The sequence below is a fragment of the Pinus tabuliformis genome, chromosome 9 (genome assembly GCF_031772625.1).
Source record: "Pinus tabuliformis cultivar Carrire ecotype Pingquan chromosome 9, CPIR1, whole genome shotgun sequence".
Taxonomy (NCBI): Eukaryota; Viridiplantae; Streptophyta; class Pinopsida; order Pinales; family Pinaceae; genus Pinus; species Pinus tabuliformis.
The window spans coordinates 160,223,771-160,239,705 of NC_142307.1; positions in this window are offsets into that span (position 1 = coordinate 160,223,771).

The window sequence follows — 15,935 nt, forward strand, 5'->3', positions numbered from 1 at the left end:
CATGTGACCTGGGGAAAATCATCATAACTTTTGTTTTGAGCATCAGATTGAAATTTTGTAAGAATTTTCAGAAAGAGGATGACCTGTAGTTTTCTATGTATCATTTTTAGGTACTAAGGTCGAAACAGTGACACATGACACATCTTACAAGTTTTCTCTACTAAACTAGTCTATAATCAAGTCACCGTGGGAGATTTGACATAACTCTTCCTTGGAGAATCCAATATTGCTCAGAATTGTGGGGTTAGAAATAGGACTCAAAGGGCTATCGTAGGACGCAATTTTAGATATTCAAGATCCGCAGTTACAGAGATACAACAGATTCAATGTCGAGCTCTAACAAAGTGAAAATAAAGGTGTGTAGTTTTTTTTAAGTTTTGCATAAGATTGGTTTGAAAAAATAGTTTCAAGGAATTAAAAGGGAATAGTGAGAAGTATTCGCATTAATTAATGCCCTGAAGAAAGAAAATGGAAACACCTAGTAAGCAACCTAAAATCTCTAGCATTAATCGTGAAGAAGAGGAAGAAATGCAACATGATATATCAAAATTACAAGACCAAGTACAACAAATTTCACTCTCACTAAAGGTAAATGAAGCCAAGATGAATGGCGTGGAAGCTAATATGAATGGCATGCAAGTTAAGATGGATGGTGTGAAAGCTAATATGAATGGCATGCAATTTAAGATGGATGGCGTGGAAGCTAAGATGGATGGCATGGACGATAAGATGGAAGAATTGAAGATAAATTTGAATAATTTGCTACAAGAAATGGTCACTAATGGTGAAAGGGTAGTAAAGGAAACTCATGATGAGAACAAAAGAAATGTTAATCATGATTTCATAGACTCTAATGTTGGATTGAAGACCCACCATGTTCCAAAAATTGATATGAGGAAGTTTGATGACAAGGATCCCGAACATGGATACTACAGATGGAGAAATTTTTCGATCTCCATAATGTGCAAAACACACAAAAGGTACGTATTGCAACTTTATATTTGGAAGCAAATTAGTTTGTATGGTATCAATGGCTTTGCTCTCGTAAACAAATTGTCAGTTGGGCAATTTTTACGGAAGAAATGATAACACATTATGAGGATACAAAAAGAAACACCTTTTTTAGCCAATTGATAAATCTCAAACAAAAGGGTTCAATGATGGAGCACATTGAGGACTTCCAAAAATTGAACATAAGGGTAAAAGATATTCCAGAGGAGCATAGGATTGATGTGTTCATAGGGAATTTAAAGGATAATATCCAACACGAGGTTCGCCTTTGGGAACCTGATTCATTGGAGAAGGCATTGAGGTTAGCAAGAAAAATGGAAAGCAAACTTATGGCAACCAGGAAGCCTACCACTCACAACTATAAAGATGGCAGTGTTGTTTCCCCTAGCCTTCCACAAACTACAAGGTTGACACGACAACAATTGGAAGAAAAAAGAGAAAAAGGGCTTTGTTACAGTTGTGATAAAGGTCATAAGTGTGCTGAGAAGAAATTATTCTACATGGATTGTGAAGAAGAGGAAGAAAAGGAACAAGAAATGTAAAAAGAAGAGGATATACTCCAGGAAAAAACCCTAGATAAAGAAGAAATGAATCTGACCATATCTTGTAATGCATTGGCTGGAATTACCACTCCTCAAACTATCAAGATAGAAAGACATATCAAGAAGAAAAAGGTAATAGTGTTGATTTATTTGGGAAGTACCCATAATTTTATTCATTGTAATATAGCAAAGGAATTGAATTGCTTCCTATATCCAGCACTAGAAAGTCAAGTGATGATTGGAAGTGGAGGAACCATAATTGCTCTAGAAAGTGTCATAATATCAAACTATCCATGGGAGAATATGTATTGAGTAGCCCAATGCTTTCCATTCCAATGTGTGGTGCTAATGTTGTACTAGGAGTCCAATGGCTACAATCCTCGGATACAATATCTTTTAATTTTCAAGAACTTTTCATGAAATTTTGTGCAGAAGGAAAGGAAGTTGAATTAAGGGGTATTGTATGGAAACCGGGAAAGATAATCAGCTCTAACAATATGAAAAAGCTTCTAAAGAAGGAACAACAAGGTGTAATTGCACAATTATGTTCGCTAGAGGTTTCCACATCGAAATCATCTATTTCTCTAGATCTCCAAAAAGTCTTGGAAAATCATTCCAAGGTATTTTAGACTCCAAAAGGTCTCCCACCTATTCATGATCATGATCATGCTATTAATTTGATTCCAGGAAGTGTTCCTCCAAACATCAGGCCGTACAGATATCCCTATGCCCAAAAGAGTGAAATTGAACATATGGTTGCAGAAATGCTAGAGGCTGGTATAATTCAACCTAGTCAAAGTTATTTCTCTGCTCCAGTAGTATTGGTGCACAAGAAGGATGGATCATGGCACATGTGTCTGCATTATAGGGAACTTAACAAGCTCACTATTAAAGATAAATTTCCCATTCCTATCATTGATGAATTATTGGATGAATTGCGTGGATCAATTTACTTCACCAAGTTGGATCTTTGTTAAGGATATCATCAAATCATAATGAAGATTGAAGACATTTCAAAAACAACATTTATAACTCATGAGGGTCATTATGAATTTTTTGTCATGCCTTTTGGCCTTACCAATGCACCTTCTACATTTCAAGGTTTGATGAATTCATTTTCAAACCCTTCCTTAGAAAATTTGTGTTAGTATTTTTTGATGATATACTAATCTACATCAAGTCTTGGAAGGATCATGTTGAAAATGTTGACAGGGTGCTCAAACTATTAGAGGAGAAACAATTATATGCAAAAAGCTCCAAATGTTTCTTTGGAGTACAGGAGGTGGAATATCTGGGTCATATTGTATCTCATGAAGGTGTTAAGGTAGACCCTAGAAAAATTAAAGCCATTAGGGAACGGAAAATCCCCACATCCATAAAGCATCTGCAAGGATTTCTTGTGTTGACAAGGTATTATCACAAGTTTGTTAAGAATTATGGGAGAATAGTAGCACCTCTAACAACATTATTGAAGAAAGATGCATTTTCATGGACTCCATAAGCAATATAAGCCTTCGAACATCTTAAAGAGGCAATGTTCCAAGCACTGGGCTTAGCTACGCCGGACTTCACAAAAACCTTTATTGTGGAATATGATGCTTCAGGAAATGGAATTGGTGCTGTTTTAATGCAAGATGAAAGACCCATTACTTTTGAAAGTCATCCAATCAAGGGAAAGTATTTACAAAAAGCTATTTATGAGAAGGAAATGTTGGCAATACTACATGCACTTAAGAAATGACGACCCTACCTAATGGGAAGACACTTCAATGTAAAAGCAGATCATGATAGTCTTAAATAAATTTTAGAACAAACATTATCGTCTGAAGAGCAACAAAAATGGGTCACAAAGATGTTGGGTTATGACTTTGAAATCGTCTACAAAAAAGGGAGGCAAAATGTTGTGGCAGATGCACTCTCAAGAAAGGATGAGGATGTGGAAGCATTGTTGTGCGCCATTTCTATTATCCAACCAGATTGGATAAATGAAGCAAGGGAGGAATGGAAGAATGACGAAGAAGTGTGGGCACTCATTCAAAAGTTACAACAAGATCCTAGTACATCTGATACATTTAGCTAGAAAAATGATTCGTTATGGTACAAAGATCGCTTATACCTATGTAAGAATTCTCAACTCAAACAAAAGATTCTTATGGAATTGCACACTTCTCCCTTAGGAGGGCACTCAGGATTTTTAAAAACTTACCACAGGGTTAAGAAGGAATTTTTTTGGGATGACCTTAAATCAGATATTCAAATGTTTGTGGCGGAATTTTTGGTTTGCCAACAAAATAAATTTGAAACAATTAAGACCCCAGGTCTATTACAACCTTTATCCATTCCAAGCCAACGTTGGGAGGAGGTTTCAATGGATTTTATCACAGGTTTACCCAAGTCCAAAGGAAAGAGTGTCATCATGGTGGTAGTTGACAGACTTACCAAATATGCACACTTTTGTGCATTATCACATCCATTTAAAGCCAGCACAGTTTCTACTGCATTTATGGAAACAATTCAAAAGCTACATGGAAACCCAAAGATTATTGTAAGCGATAGAGATCCCATTTTCATTGGAAATTTTTGGATAGAGTTACTTTCTTGTCTCGACACTCAGTTAGCTCATAGCTCATCTTATCATCCTCAATCTGATGGGAAAACTGAGATAGTAAACAAATTTTTGGAAGGATATCTTCGTTGCTTTGTATATGATAAACAAACACAATGGGTCAAATGGTTGCCTCTGGCTGAATGGTGGTATAACACTTCCTTCCATACTGCAGCAAAAATGACCCCATTTATGGCACTTTATGGATATCATCCACCATCCATCACATCATATTTAAGAGAAAATTCTAAGGTTCAAGCAGTGGAACATCACATCGAGCATCAACAACAAGTTCTCCAACTCTTAAAGGATAACCTCACATTGGCGTAGAATAGAATGAAACAATAGGCAGATCAACATCGTAGCGAAAGAAGTTTTGATGTAGGTGACTAGGTATTCCTACGGCTACAACCATATAAACAAATGTCACTCAAGCAAGCTAAGAAGGATAATAAATTATCACCAAAGTATTATGGTGTGTACAAGGTTTTGCAAAATATTGGTACTATGGCATACAAATTGGAGCTTCCTGCAGCTTCTCGAGTGCACCCAGTTTTCCATGTTTCATGTTTAAAGAAGGTTATAGGTGACAAGCTCCCAGATCAAACAATACTGCCAGAACTTGACGAGGAAGCAAAAATCATATTGGAACTGAAATAAGTCACAAAAACAAGAACTCGACAGCTACAAAATCGAATTTCGGAGTATCTCATCAAGTGGAAGAACTTATCCGCTGAAGATTCCACATGGGAGGATGAGAATTTTATACAGAATCATCGAGAACTACTCAAACGTTGAGTACAATGCTTTTCGAAAGGGGAGGGGCATGCTAGGCTCATATAATACTAGTGACTCCCCCATTACTATTGTCATTGTATCCCTTATTGTTATTGTGTCCCTATTGTCCCCATATTGTTGTTAGTATGACCCAAAGAAACCCAGTATTGTTATTTTTGTGCCCTTATGTTATTACTATTATGTAGGCTTGATTATATTATGACCCCTTAGACTCCTATATATAGAAGGGAGGTTTATTCATTTGAATCATCCAAGAATTGTTAATTTGTGTAATGTAAAGGAGGTTTCCCCCTCGAAGAGGCTGAAATCTAAAGTGTTCATCTATCTTTTCTATCTTTTTGTGAGTTGGTTTCCTAACACATAGCATGAGGCACTCCAGGAATTTGGGGAGACAGGAGCATCCTTTCATAATTTTTAGGATTATAGATGGCAGCTATAGACAAGAGGGCCATCCTACAAAACTTTCATTTCATCACGTACAAGACCCTGTCATCTCCTCCATGACTGCGTAGTCATTAGAGTGAGACTATTTAGGGCAGCACCATCTGGGGGAGCTTGGAGTTGGGGTGTTGGGAGATCATTTGGAGGGCCATCTGAGGAGGATTATTGGATTTGGGAGAGAAGATATTGGAAGGACTAGTCACAACAATAAAATTCGAAATTGGAGGAGGGCAAAGCTGTGAAGGATCAATTTTTGAAGGTTGGAACCAAGGGAAACCTTTTCTGGGTTTTTCTAGGTTTTTGGTAAGGATCATACTCCTAATTTCATACAATTTTCTCGGTAGATCTGATGGGTCAGATAGGGGTTCCAACAAATCCAAAAAATAGAGGAGCTAAGGGGAATTTGGGCCCAAATTTTTAGGTCAACATTTGGCCAATTCCTTCATGGGTTATTCAGGTGGGGATTAATTTCCTAGAATTTTTTGAGCAACAGGGAAGGCTCTAATAATAGATCATTTTAGGTAGCAACACCTTTTCGGGCACTAACAATGCAGCTCTTGGGCTAGATTACTAGTATATTTGAGTAGGGTGTTCCATTTTTCATTTTGGGCTTTTATTAGCTTGTCTAGAGAAAGCTCCCATGCACACATTCCAACACCTTGTTGTAAACCTCTTCCCATTTAATGAAATGAGTAGACAATGCAGTTTGGTTGCCAATTTTTTGGTTTAATGGCCTGATTTAATTTTATGGTGTTATTTTTATTGTCCGATTTTCATAGCACTATTTTCCATAGTTTAGAACATTAAAATTCCATTGTTATATTTTTTTTTTTGAAGGTGTCGGGCAGTGACCTGGGCTTTGGGCCTGAAAACGTGGCTCAAATCCCAGGGACATAGGCACAACACTGAGCAAAAAATTCCCTCGATGTTGGCATACCATGCTATGGGAGCGTCCAGAGCCTTCAAGATGAATGCATGCCCATATCATGGGAGCATTTGGGGGTTAATTGGTCTAAAAACTCAGTGGGGCCCAGGGGATGGTTACCTGAGAGGTTGGCATGGTTCCTGGAAGTCATGTTGCTAATGTGGAAGGTCAATATGGTGTGTTTTCGTTAGTTCCACTTCCTTAAGGTGACCTAGGAGGTCGAATCATATCATAGTAACTTCTCGTCACATGTTTACCCAAGTTGGTTGGTTACTTGGGTAGATGTGGGAGGAGGGTGTTACAATGAAATTGGCGGGGTTGAAATTAATGTCCCTGAAGAAGACTTGGTAAGCCTAGCCCTTCTAGGCCTTCCCAATAGCTGGCGTGGCTATCAAGATTCACTAAATGGAAGGGAGAAACTACTAAATTGAGACCACTTGTGGTTCAATTTTGTACAAGAGGAAATAAGGCAAAATACTAGAGATGTGACTTCATCCAAGGGAGAGGATGAAGAAAACTTTGCATTGGCTAGAAAGGAAAAGAAGAGAAAAGGGAAGAAATCTCAATCCAAACCAAAGTCCATCCAAGGGGGAAGAATAAATATTTGTCCAAAATTAAATGCTTCCATTGTCATGAATTCAGGCACTAGCCACGAAGCGTCCACACACAAAGGCAAGCAAGAAGACCTCAGAAGGTGTGGTAGGTGAAGCCTTGGATTCACAATTTGAGCTTTAATTTACCCTCATTTCATGCATGTCCAACACAGTGATGGGGAGTGTGTGATACTTGGATTCAGGTGCATCGTTCAACATGATAGGATGTAGATATTTTTTCAGTGACCTGGAAGAAAAAGACTTACAGATGCACATCGAAATGGGGGACGATGGAAGGTATAACGTGACCAATATTGGTAGAATCACCTTTCAGAGGGATTCAAGCTTCCCCCTCAAGCTCAAGGATGTCATGTTCATTCTGAGCCTAAAGAAAAATCTTATCTTTATTGCAGTTTTGGAAGACCCGTGGTTATGATGTGATCTTTAGCAAAGGAAAGGAATTATTGAGACACATAGCCAACGGACAAGTGAAGAAGATAGAGGTTCATGTGAAGAACCTATATAAGTTAGATGTGGAAGATTGTGCCACATTGAGGAGTAAGGTAGAGAAGGTACATAGTTGCAATGTTAGTAAAATTTGGAACAGAAGAGTTGGACATTTGCATCATGGCACCTTTATGATTATGCAATAGATTTCAACATTCCTCCTCAAAGGAGCACTTGAGCAGTAAGACGTATAAAAATGATGTACTTTAGGGAAGTACACAAAATCCACATTCCATGATCGAGACAACAAAGCACATGTAGTCCTTGAAAGGATCCACTCTAATGTATGTGGAACTTTCTCAATAGCCTCCACTTCCAGACACAAATATTTTGTCATTTTTATTGATATCTTCTCACGAAAGTGTTGGATATTCTTCATGCAGAAGATATATGAGACATTCTCCAAGTTTGTGTAATTCATGGAACTGGTTGAGAAAGAAACCAACAAAAAGGTGAAGGATTTCAGGAGCGATAATGGAGGTGAGTACGTGTCGAATGAATTTAATATTTTCTGTGCAAAAGAAGGCATTCGACGAGAGTTGACAACACTCCACAACCCACAAAAAATGTGGTGGCTGAGAGAAATAACCATAGCATTGTGGGAGTTGTTGTAACATTATTTGGTTTTGATAAGTTAGTATATTTCTTAAAAATAAATTCAAAATGTTAAGTTAGGATATGGATGAAAAATAAAGAAAAATAAAAAAATGTTAGGACAGTTGTTCATTTTATATATATCCATATCAAATAAAATGTTAGGATTTAGTTTCCCTAAAGAAAGGAGGCAAAAGAAAACAAAAAATGTTAGGGAAACAAAAAGAAAATAAAGGCTTTAGTTTCAAAAATAATATATTAAAAGGCTGCTTGTTTAAATGCGCCACACAAGAAATGTTAAATTTTATTAATTTATGATTAATTTCCCTTTAAAAGGTATTAATCTTTGTTATTAATTTCTAACATTAGACTTTATGTTATGTAGCACATATGTTTGTTTAGGCCAAATTCGTTAATCGAAGAAACATCTTGTCGGCTTTAAATAAAGAGTGCGGATCATCCAACGGTGGATATACTCCCCGCCTAGATCAACGATGGGGGAGAGACTTCACAACCCCCTCAACCATTTCTCATTAACATGGGGGGGGTGTCCGAAAAGCAGTTTTAATGGTGGACGCCCCAACCTTACGTGTCACCATTTCATAACTCTGCACCCTCCCATTCAAAACCACAAACCATTCACTACCCCCTCCGAAATCCGCCAATGGTTTTCTTCCGCCAAAAGTTCTCCACCCCACACTTTTACCGTTATCCTTTGACCAATCCAACATCGCCACCTCACATACCCATTTCCAAGTTGTTCTATCCATTCCCACCTCAAATGTTCGTTGCCTAGCTGTCATACATGTTCCTATTCATCTGTTACAGCTCCTCTCCTAAACATTAAAGCTGCTATGGTCATAAAAGAAAATGTTAGCCGAATCATGCATGCTATTAATAAACCTAAACCCATCTCTTTGTCACTTTCGATTGACCCTTTACTGTTATTTGCAGGTGAAATAGTTTCCTGCGAAAAACCTCTTTCCATTGTATCCATCTACCACCAGAGTCACTCATTCTTCTATCGGTCAGCGTGGCCCCGAAAGGGAAATCTAAAAAGCAGAGTACATAGGAAAGTATTGCTACCACCATCCTAGTCGATCTTGACCATGTTCCCCTCACTGAATCCCTTTCAAGATTACAGATGCTAAGTGTGAGTTCGATTTCCACAAACTGCACCTATGGCTCAAACAAAAATACCTTGACGAGCAAGACCCAATCAGATTCTAGGAATCACTGTTGCCTTTCTTCAGCTTCCCAAAAACATATGATTTCCCTGACCTGATTACTTGGTGCCAAGCCAGATATGACCCTGTCAAAAGAGTAGTGGTGGATTAGAATGGAGAAATTCTGATCACCATCTCTACTGAAATCATCAACCAAATGCTCATAATTCCTCAATTAGACTCTCTCAGCCATTTTTCACAAGCAACACTTATGGATTTGTACCATAAGCTAACCTTTCCACAGAGAGCCCAAATATTTGAGATATTTTTGCTTGAGGATGCATAATTACCAAAAAGGAATCCACCCTATCCATCTTCCATATTTCCTGAAGCCTCCAGGCATTATATTTCTCTGCTTTCCTACTTGTTAGGATATCCAGATGACCAGTCTGTTGATGAACCCATCCTTGGATTCCTTTCAATATTCAACAAAGATTCGCAACCAGCATCCATGTATAATTACAGTCAATTCCTGACTGATAATATACATGAAAAAATCATGAATCTTACTGTACAAGGAGTGTTCAACTACAATTTTGTAATTGTCCACTTGTTTCTTTTTCAGCAGGGAGATTTTTTTCCCATCAAGCTTAGCAAATAGGATGAAGAAGGAATGAATCAATCAGTGATTAATTGGACCGAAATAGTCAGGACCACTTCCACAAACTCTTGATTCTCAGATTTTATTGATACTTTCATACATCCAATGGCACAACTTCTCAACAGTTAGACAGGGCCAAGGATTGGAGATGAAATCAAGAGGATTTTACACTTAAGTGAGCGTACTAAAACTGGTGACTGGTATTTATACCAGAACTATACAGAGATAAGGGTATATGGTTGTGAGCTTGCACCATATGAGTTTCCAAAGTATGTTCCTATGAGAATATTTTCTCTGGAATATATTGGGCAGATGATCAACCTGGATGACCTGCACTTTGTGTCAGGAAAAAGGAAATCTCAGTTTAAAATCAAGTCAAAGATTGGATCATTCATTTGCAACACTAGATCAACTGGTATTGAGGTAGATGCATTGTTAAAGAAAATGAATTTCTAGCCTAGCTTTACCTAGTCTTATGACCCTTTTGGTATAATTTCTTCCTTGAGAGTTGAATTAAAAATTAATCCCTATAATCATACTCCAAGACCAGAAATAGAAAATTTCATGAACCAAGAGCAATGGGCTAATGGGACACTTCAAGAGGCAGATGAACAGGTTTTATCCACCCCCAATGAACAGACTTCATTTGCTCAGAGCAAGCAATAGAAAAGGGTGAGAGAGGATACTTTATATACTAAGGAGATTATGAAAGGGTTCATTTTACAATAGAAGAAGACAAAGGTTGGCTTGACAAGATCAAAAGAAGAAAATAAACCCCTAACAATTGATCTTAGAGATTCATAAGATTCTACATCAGCAGGGACTAGTGTTCCAAGAACTCTTCCTTCAACTTCACCTTCTAGAGAACCTCTAGAGATCATTCAGTCCATAGGAACCAGTTCCTCAGATAATCAAAACATCTTCTCAGAGTTCCTTGAAATTAAACAGAAGAATGAGACTTTGATGTCTAATGTGTACAACCAATTTTGGAAACAAACATCAACTTCCCAGCATAGGCTTCTTTCTGCTTTCGACAGTGAGAAAGGCAGAATGTAGATGGCTTTCTTACAAGCCCAAATCCCATTTCCTAAGTCTCCATCAGATTATAAAAATATTGTATTTTCATTTGATGTCAATCAAATCCATCCAATTGACCAGATGGATATGCATAGATAGTCTGGTGAGATGTTTTTTCTACCATGACAACTACAGCTATGTCTCTTTCCAAACTTAGGACTGTCCTATCCAATGTTCAATCTCAGCTCAAGATAGAAAATATTTCTTCATTAGCCAAAGATAACAGAATAAAGGCACTGGAGGACTTAGTGATTAAAGTAGGATATGATCCTAAAGATGTCAAAGCTGCAGAGTTACTCCTCAAAAAGAAAGATGCAAACATTGTTGCATTAAAGAAACAGTTGAAGCTGCCCTCTACAGAAGATCCTCTAACAAAGGACATAGCAGAAAAAGGAGGACATGCTTAAGCTTATCATTGAGCAAAATGTACCGCTACAGAAAATGGAAGAGCAGATTGAATAGTTACTAAAGGAGAAAGAGGCAATGCAACTTGGTATGATTCCAGTCACAGCAGTCCCAATAACAGTTGTAGGTACGAAACCTAGTTCATCATCAACAACCATTGAGTCTACATCAACAGCAGCAGATCCAACAAGATTATCTCAAGAATTGGCCATACAGAAACAGGAAAATGAGAAGTTACTTCAAAATTTCCAAAGTTTAGAATTGTAGAAAGTAAAGAATGATACTTTGTATGTGCAGGAGATGCAGAAGTCCCACAGATTGGAACTTAAGATCCAGAATTCGGAAAGTGAGTCCCTAATGAAAATTACTTTGGCCCAAGCCAAGGAATATATTTGGACACACATCAGCCAATCTACGACAAATGTATGGCCATCCATACAAATAATTTTTGAAGAAAAAGAACTCATTACCAGATGCAGAGCAGTAATAGAAGAACAAAAAGCAGCTTTGAAGACCAAGCCAACAGAAGCCACAGATATGATAAAGGTGTTAAATTCAAAAACCAGAGAAGAACTGGAAGAAATAAATATTTATGACAGAACACTACTATCTTAGAGATTAAGAAGGTCTTACAAAAGAAGAATTTGATTAACCAGTTAGAAACAAACTCTAAGACCCTGGATATTGTTGTCAAAAGGTTTCATTCAGAATTTAATATTTTAAATCAGAAAGGACTACTAGGATTGGTAGCTCTAAATGAAAATTTTGTTAAATTAGAAGATTATTGCAAGAATTTTTATACTATTGAATTGGAGATAGCTAAGTTTGCAGAAATCAAAGGACAGATAACAGGGAAGGCCTTTCTTGAAGCCTTGTAGTTTGATTTGACCATCAAGCATGAAATTAGATATATGTTCCTTAACAAGCCAACTTTCGAGAGGTACACAAAAGTGGATGAAACATTTAGAAAGATGGTGAATGTGGAAATCCCAAGTGAAGAAATATGGGATCAATTGTGTGAAACAATTGAGTAATTTCTGATCCTAATAGTATAACAACTCATCAATTTTTTTAGGTTATATCATCAATAGATTCCCAAAATATAAAGCCACCTCTTCAACAGTTTCTCGGTTCCTACAATATTGTCCTATTTTTGTAATTTTGTCCTATTTTGGTATGTTGTTCCAACAGATCTAGATCTTTTTCAAAGTTTTTGTACAAATAACTCCTTCTTTGAGTTATTATGGGTTGAACCCTTGAATAAGCTATCAAGGATATTTGTACTACGCTGGAGCATTTTTTTGGAATAATAAAGGATTTTGGATTTATCTCATATGGTTTGTTTCTCAGTGAGTTTTATTTCATGTTATTCATTCATTTTGTTTTCTTCATATATAGTAAGTCTTTTTACAGTAATATAGGCAAAAATATGATTGAGTTTCAGTCTTATTTTGAATCCCCTGTGAAATTGTATTTATAAAAAGAGAATAATTTACAGAAGTGTTTGTTACTGTAAGTTCCTCTTTAATTATAAATTACATCAGATATCTGTAAAATTTTAATTATATTTTTTTTATTAAGAAAATAATGTTTCTTAAATTCTTATTATAATTTTTTAAGTATTCATTTTGAATATTCAATGAATTATACTTCTTTATGCTCTTCTTTTCCACCCCACTAAAATCAAATTAATTGTGCACAGTTAAAGAACGACCTTTTATTTTACTTGGAAATATATATGAGTTTTAAGCATCTATTTATAAATTGTTCATTGGTCATCTATTAATTCAAAACAACAAAAAATTATAGATGCTTTGGCATAACTAACTGACCTAGAGTTATCTCAAAGGACAACACGAGCGACAAGGGAAATTTTGAATGAACAAGGTGATGAGCCCCAATTTTTGGTACAATTTGGGCTCATTTGGCCTACTTACCTTGCTCAACCATTCATCTTTTATCACTTATGCATTCATTTCTTAGCATATTCGTGTTATTTGTAGGAAGAAGGGCAGGCATTATATCTATGTGGCTAATACATGATGATTTCAGGTTTTCGGCATTAAAGAGAGCAAAACACCACGCAAATGGAGACAAGGAGACAACAAAGGTGACATTGCGGGTTCATAGGGAGGTTGTCCACAGTCTTGATGACCTTCCTCGTGATTTTCACCTTAACTCCGAGCTCCAACAGCTCTCCCCACCGAGCTTAAAGGCAGCCAACGGATTCTACAGGATCAGCAGTTTGACTTTCAGTTGGACAGCCAAGCTCCACGAATGGAGGAAGCCAGCTTGATCTTCATTGTGTATAAATATGAAGGCCGTAGCCTTTGATAGGAGCTTTTTGAACTTTTGAACTAATATTGTAATTTCTGAGCACGAGCTACAGCTCGGTGTTTGTTTTTGTAAGCCAGTTTTGGCATGACATTAGACTCTTGATTATGAATAAAGGCAAGCAGATTTGGATCTAATTCTGAGCTTTTAAGGGAGCTATAGCTCTCAGGTTAGGGCCCAACCTGAGAGCAATAGACCTCCTCTTCTTTGTAGTGTTATTTGCCTTTCTTTTCAGCACTTTGTTTCTTTGTTTTGACATGTATTTCAAGAACACAGTCTGCTGATTTGATTTCTTTAATGAGATTGAGTAGGATTAGCTTATGGTTAAATCGCTTTCAGTTGCTTAGGTTAGAATAGGAGGATTTTAATTCATTGGAGCTCCAAGAAAAGGTTGATAGTGCCTTCACTGCCATCTCTGTTTATAGGTTGGGGTGCAGTCTGTACCAACCACCAAAAAAAACGCAGTCTTTTTTTACTTTTATGCAAGCTGCAACACAATCATTTTAATCATAGATCCATCCATGCATTCTGATATTGAGCCATACTTCTTCATTCCAACTCCATGCATGACTTCTCTTCACGATTTACATTTCTGTTCATTGGTTTAATAGCACAGGTAGCACAGGTTAATGGATTCTCATTTTTGGTGCCAGACATAAGCAATTTGTTTTACTTACACTGCTCAGTATCATTCCATTTCCTTCTTCTTCTTCTTAACCATGCCTAAAGCCACCTACTCGACCTCTGTTCAACTCGTTTACCTTCCAACTCTTCCATTGCCCACGTAGCTCCATTTTCTCGACCTTTCGTTTCTTCCATCCTTCTATCCACCAACCAACTTCGTGCACTCTTTCTCCATCTTATTTCTCTGCCCCTGAGCCATCACAAGCTCCATCTCGATCTTAACTATCCACCCATACCGCTCCATCACTTCACCATCACCCAAAACTCCCATGGTAGAACATCCTGTAGAAGTTAGCAGACTTCCTGTAGAATTCCTGAGTTTCCTATAGGATCCCCTGTAGACATCCTGTAGAAGCCTGAAAACTCGGTTGCCGAGCACCTGAACGTTGTGGACTTCTGTGGACTGATGCTAGGGACCCCCTGGGACCCCTCCTAGCCCTCGTGACCTTTCCCAAGCTTTCTCTCCCTTCGCACCACCTCTGCACAGCCAAACCCTAATAAGAAACAAAACCATAATCACTCCAACCACTTAAGCAAAAATACAAAAACAATGTTCTTTTCAATGGAAGTAGTTTAAGTTCATGCATTTCATATCACTAGCAGTAATGGCATCATTCTTAGACACTTGCACTCCCACCATTGCATCATAGAGATTAAGCTAGTCAGATTAGGGTTTACTAGGGTTTCCATGTTTTGGTTGGCTTTCAGTTCATTTTTGCAAAGTAGATTAATTTCCTTTGAGATAGCCTTCGTCCATCATTTAGAAAGCTTCTTCTGAGAGCATATAGAAGTTGGCTTGAGCCCTAGCGGACTTGTGCCAGCTGACCAAGTGACAGCTGCGACAAGAGCTAGTACTTGTGCATACAACACCGTCGCTTCCAAGTTTGTACGAACTACCGAGTTGATAAAATTAGAGATAGGAAGCCCCAGGAGTTGTAGCATTATTGCTACAATACTGGAGCCCACCATATTTTTGGCGCCGTTGCCGGGGAAGCGTCAGAGTATTAGTAATTGTTGCTTTTCTTCTATTTTCTTACTCTTGCCTTCTGCTCAGTAGTTTATTTCATTTCCATTCTGCAAAAGTAGCATAGACATTTCCTGCTTTCATAGATTAGCATTTCCTGCTTTCATAGATTAGCATTTCCTGCTTTCCTAGAATAGCCTTTCAATTCTAAAATTTCAATTCTGCAAGCGTAGATTAGCATTTCCATTCCTGCAATTTCATTTGAGCAAAGTAGACTAGTTCTTTCCTGCCTTCAATTCAATTTTGCATCTTCATTTCAGTAAGATAGTTAGTTGTAGAACAATCTGTTTCAGTTTTGCAGGTACCAAAGAAAAAAAGCAAGAGCAATCAAAAAAAAAAAAAAAGTCTTTTCCATTTCATGTCTCGTAGAAACCGAGATAAATCAGGCAAATTCCTACCCAACACCCCCACCACATCACTGAGTCACCCTTCTCTCTTCTTTGGTGACAGTGACCCAGAAGAACCTATAGGTGAACATCCCGAGATATACAAAGGTCCTATAGAAGAAGAAGAGTTAGAGACCACTCCATATGAAGCTATGGCTGACAATAGAGGAGAAGATGAGAGA